Below are 6,253 nucleotides of genomic sequence, written 5' to 3' on the forward strand. Positions count from 1 at the left end.
CTTCTATCTGTTGTGGGTCGAGGACTCCTTCTCCTTCCTCTTCTTTAAATTTTGATTCGTATTGTTCATAGAGAAATCTCTGATCAACGATAGAACAAGATCCATTTTGCATCATATGTAAGGGATTCCTTGGTTTGGGTCAAAGGAGCAATGTCACTCGATCATTATCAAACTGGGTGCAATCTTTGTCTGTCTATGAGGATCCCACCAGAGCACCTTCTACTTCTAATAGGCCATGAACTAGATCAGAATCATTCTCAAAGAGTCCATAAGAAGTGATCCCATTTTTTTCATCGAGTCCGGGTATAGACCAAAGGTCTTGAGCGACCGATCTAGAAGAACAACTCAAAATATATAGTATTTTCGTGCTCGTTCCAAGTTCAAAGTACCGCTTGTACAAATAAGAATCCCCTTCGTTACCTGATTTCTTCTTCATATAGATAGATATAGGATTTGTGGAGCAAGTACTTAGAAGTACATTTTGTGCAACAGCCCATCCTATATGATAGAAAAAGATCCCATGATCCTGAACCGATCTTACGTGGGATCATAAATCCCAAGTGTGTCTATGAAGAGCATATCTAATTATATCAGTGTATATAATTGATTTCTTCTATGTAACACTAATCGATAGGGCTTCATTTGTAAGTGCTACAAGATCTCGTACATTGGAACCCATGGTTATGGACCCGAATCCATTAGTATGGAACATTTTCTTTTCCAAGTGAAATCCCCTAGTGTATGAAAAAGTGAAAAAGTGCTTTCGTTGTTGTGGAATAAGAAGTCTTCGTATCTTAATGCATGTATTTAATTTATTTGGAGCTATTAGAGCAGGATCCACTTTTTAGGGAATATGAGTCGAAGCAATAATAAGAATATTTCTAGTGGAACATGTTTCACAATCCCTGGAGAGATAGTTCACTAATAGACTGAGGGATAAGTAATTTGACTCATTCACATCCAGATCATGAATGTTTGGAATCCATATTATGCAAGGAGACATGGCTTTTGCTAATACAAATTGAAGGGTGATATAAAATCGGTCTATTTCTAGCATCATATCCATAGTTGGCGCATTCATCATGGTGAGAAGCTTCAGCTCCTTATCAAGGTCATGATCGATGTCATCACTATCATTAATATCGTCACTATCATCAATATCATCACTATCATCAATAAGAAAACCATTTTTATCCAGAAACTTGTTTAGAAATACTATAACGAAAGGAACATAGGAGTTGTCACTAGGTATTTGACCAAATAGAATCATCCAGTTCCTATAGAACCTTAAAATAACCCTCGAGATGGATAGGGCTAAGTGGAGCGAAAAAGGTTTTCCATGAGATGGGAAATGAAAACTATTAGCCCCATAGGAGGTTTATGAATAAGTTATTGTCTGATAATGAGCAAGGAATATCCGTCAATCTGCTAAATAGGATGTATTGAACTCATAACTCATTAGATACTTTTTATGAATGTCAACTAAGTATCGTAAGTAAATTGCTCCTAGTTGGTCAATCATTTGATAACCAGAGTCATTCTTTGATAAGTGATCACTATGAGTCAGATTCAATAGAATTTGATCAATCTTTTTTTCTATAATTAAAGTGGAGAACTAAACCAATAATTCTCTTTCTTTATCATAAATCGAATCACTGTTCACACAGGATTCTATTTTATCATCAATCCAATCACCATTCAATGAATAGATCTCTTTACTTGTATTACTTAGATGTATCGTATTTCTCAAAAAAGCGATTCGATTGATAGCATTTTTGTATGATACTTATGAAATCAATGACACCGACGAGATTGATATACAAATATTTATTTTTAGAACATATTAATTTAACCTCATAAGCGGGACCTCAACCTCATAGCATGTTGCCAGCAAAAGCAAAACACCATATTTCTTCTAAAGAATCTCCTAATTATTCCAGAGCAACTAGAAATAGATTCTTTAACCAGATAGAATTCAGTTCAGATGTAGGATACCTTTCCAGAAGTTTTCGTAACTCAATCATGTATGATGGAATTGTCAAAGATTTAACCCTTTCCAACTCTGTCTGTAACTCACTATAGGCTCACAAAACAAAGAGAAGGTGTGTTCGAACGAGATATCCAGCAACAAGAAAAAGGAAAAGGATTGAATAGAGGAACTCCTGAACATTTAGCGATCTTAAATGTGTCAATATCAATGGTGACTCATTATTTCAATGAATCATTTTTTTGGACAGAAGAAGATTATGTAAATACTCACTCGAAATCTCACTTATCAGATTCCATTATGGAAGACACAGTTTTTTCTGAAGAATTCACCATGATATGTCTAATCCATGCATAATCTCATGAAAAATGGATATAAATTTTTGGCTGCTACTTAGTATCGGCAATAGGTCTGAAAAAAGTGTCAAAAAATATCAAATTTAGATATTTGTATCCTATCAAAGTAAGGAACCATGGTATATATGTTTGGAATATATTCCATTTTGAGAGAGTTGAAAAAGCACTATCTCGTTGAAAGGTTCTATAATCCACCCGTTCTCAAGGCATTTCTTTAGACAAAGACCCCATTTTTTCCTCTTTTCGGATGGTAAATATTTCTTAGAACATGGAGTGTGAATCAAACCCATGTTTAAATTGAAATTGAGATACTGATGCAAGTTTCTCCCTTCTGAGTCAGACAGATTCATATTTAAAAAAGGTTCAGGAAAAGTTCTTTCAAAATTGACTATTTATCCCTCTGTTATAAGTGTTCCAGAAATGTCTGCGATCGATAAATAGTCTACGAACGAATGGATCGGATCGAATTAGAAAATGGAAAGATTTGTACAAGTTATACTTTTCATCACCATTTTCTAGAAAATTGTTAGGTATGAATAAGTTAGACACCTGTAACTCGATTGGTGAAATAGTATCTCTCTCCAAAAAAAACATTTTTTTACTGCCACGCAAAGAAAACATATTGTTGCGAATGAACAAGATATTGAGGAATTGTCCATACGTAAATTCATAATTATTGATAGAGGCCTTTTCCATAAAAAAAAAAAAAAAAGGGAATCCTTTGTTACAATAGAAGAAGAAGTGATGTGGATTATTCAAGAATCGAAGTCGATTTGCTTTATAAAAGGAAGATGTCAATGAATTTCTATGAAATGGTTTCACGGGATTCAGACAATTGTCTTGATTGTGGGATATCATTGAGAAATAGGAGTACGTGTTATCAAAAGATTCATTGCAATTATTTCTAGTATGGAATGAGTCAATCATCCACTTTGGTATCTTATATTCCTCCATTGATTAAGAATTTCACTTTTTGGGAAGTATCATGATCATCTAATAAGAACGGTTTCCATTTTTTCAAACGAACGATTTGAAGATCTATTGATTTTAACAACTAAGTGCAGAGTTGATCATTCGGACATTTCAATTCATGGAGGTAGATCTCAGACCTATGAATAGGGATATTCCTGAAACTCACAAAGAAAAAGGGAAGTGAGTTAGACAAAAAGAGAAGAAACTTGGACAAAACAAAAGGAAGTGACTTAGACAAATCTTTTTTTTTTTTCGATAACCTTAAACCAATCAATCGAATATTGATTAATACGTAATCGATCAAACACTACTTGAAAATGAAAATGGCTTTTCTGCTCAGAAATGAAATGTTCCAAATGTTCCTGTAAATTTTTGCTCCCATTGGACCATTGTATCTATATGCATTAGGATCCCAATTCATGGATCTCTCGGCTCGAGAAATAAAAATAAGAGAATCGAACCATTTCTTCTTACTCTTTTTCAAATTTGATAAATGTTGGTTAATTGTTTATCTCATTATAGTTCTATGATTTAGAGTATCATTTCCTATTTGATCCCTTTAAATTCCATATTCGAAGTAGCAATTAGATCTGTTCATTAAAAAGAATCGATTCAATACATTTCTCAATACATTTCTTATGTACCCATAGGTGCTATATTGGATTTGAATCAGATTTCAGATCAATCTATATTGATTGACTGCCTCCATTATGTTGTTGCTATCAAATACCATTATTTTTGGTTTTGTATCTTCTAAATCATTCCCGTATGAGGTCTGGACACATTTGTTTCTAATCCTTCGATAAAAAGATTCATTTTCTTCATAAAAAATAGGAGGTAGAACCATAAATATTTATTTTTTGATTCATCCCTGGAGTTGAATACCTCATTCAAGAATAGTTTTTGGTCCAATCTGTAGGAATCAATAGAAAAGGTAAATCCCTTATGATACACCAGATCCAGCTCGGTTATTGATAGAGTGAATAGATCTGCCATTTCTTGAACTTCTAATTCAAAATCGTGGTGTAACGTGTATCCCCCTGTCTGGTCATGGAATAGATGAAATAAATCAAAAATGAATTTTTGTTTAAGAATGAAATCTTATTGGAACTATCCAGTTCATCCTTTGGAACCATATCACATCCCGAATTTGATGAAATAGGATGAATTGAGATGGTATTTTGTAAATACATAATTATCTTGAATATATTAACTATTTCTTTTTTTTTTTATCGCCTAGAAAGGACAAAAGAAGTATTTAGTTCTTTCTTCAACCATTTTTGATCTTTAGTGGACCTCTCAGTAGGATTCAAACCCAGATGAAGTTCTAAACATCTATCAAAGAAAAAAGAACGAATGGATGTCGTAGGATTCCCAAGAAATTCTTTAATTTCTTCTGAAAGCAGATGATTATTCATCTGCTTCTCATGTTCCATGAATATCTGGGACATTGAGGAATATCCAAAAAGGCATTTAGGGAATCAGTCTGATTCTATCTCTGTTCATTCTGTTTGAAGAAAGGAAGGATCCCAAAGAATTGATCTTTATTTTAATTGTTGAATCTCTCTTTGATTGATCAATGTGTGATATTCTAAATCCTCATTACTAATGGAATCGAAATGATCTTTGGATCGATCTTCTTATCGAATATTTGATGATACATTCCGTACCTTGCTAAAAAACCGATCCTTGTTTACCAACCACACATTGTCTAACCAAATCCAATTCTCTCTTGATATGTACCCTAAAGAAAAGATCTTGGCGGAATTGCCACATATGAAATTGAGCACAGTTTTGCAAAGATATAGCCCACTTATTTCTCAAGAAGAGATGGGAAACATGCTCAATATCATTTGACTAAATAGTTGACCCAGCTCCTTGTTGTTTGAAGAAACCATCCGCTTCAATTGGTATTTTTTTCACGGAAAGCAAGCATGAGATAAAAAATACAGTATTTCACTAAATTTAGAATAGCTGTCCTGAATTCAAGTTGATTATGTTTCGCCTCTTCCTTAAAGAAAGACGATCAAACAATTCCCAATCATGGTCCTTGCGGGTTAGCTCATCCAAAGAATATACAAAAAGAAATGGATATTTTGTATATTTCTCTTTGAATAAGATCTCAATTCCAGCAACAGTTTCAATAGATATCTTACAATTTGTGGTACTATGCAATTTGTACGACTAGATATACAGACAGTATGCATGGGATTAGCCACTTTAATAACATCTTTTATTCTGGTCGGAGGAGAAATTACCAAACATCTAGCATTCCCTCATGCTTGGCACCAATGAGTTTTTTATTGGACTTGAGAGAAAAAAATGACGACTATGCATTCGTGCTATAGGAAATATGAATATTAAGTAATAATAGTATGGCACTTCGAATTTGGTATAAAAAGAAATTTTTTTCAAAATACCTACATTATGTATCGAAAGAGAAAGAGTAGTATGAGATAAAGATAGGGTATTTCCAATTTAATCTTATCCATCAGGAGATCTATTTCGACATCACAAACTTTTTTGTTTTCACACCGAAGATAACAATATTTATGTTATCAAAGTATACGAAAAATAAAAATAAAAAAAACATAAATAAGTAAAAAAAAAAATCTTATTTATTTGTATCGAAAAAAAAAGAAGAAACTTTGGGATTGCTAAATAACAAACGAAATAATAAAGCAATGGAGCCATTGATGTGATTTCGCCCGAGCTCGTTAACCGATAACCCGCTGGGGTGCTGACCCGACACGGATGAAGACTAGGCCAATCACAAGAGCTCAAATTAAGAGATTTGAGGAAAACCTGGGAGCATTTATAGAGGGGGTAAACAATCTCAACAGAGCTTGTCTATACTTGAAGATACAAAGCCTACTCTAAGCATCCAAGTGCTGGAAGCCGATACGGACCCGGGTAGTAGTTTTGGTGCAAATATGGA

The 6,253-nt window shown here is 33.6% G+C and overlaps 1 pseudogene; it reads right to left on the reverse strand.

Annotated features, from left to right (window-relative positions):
- Positions 1–5,472, reverse strand: part of LOC132799775 (protein Ycf2-like) — a 6,111-nt pseudogene extending 639 nt beyond the window's left edge.
- Positions 5,473–6,253: the final 781 nt, after the last annotated feature.

The sequence above is a fragment of the Ziziphus jujuba genome, chromosome 10 (genome assembly GCF_031755915.1).
Source record: "Ziziphus jujuba cultivar Dongzao chromosome 10, ASM3175591v1".
Lineage (NCBI taxonomy): Eukaryota > Viridiplantae > Streptophyta > Magnoliopsida > Rosales > Rhamnaceae > Ziziphus > Ziziphus jujuba.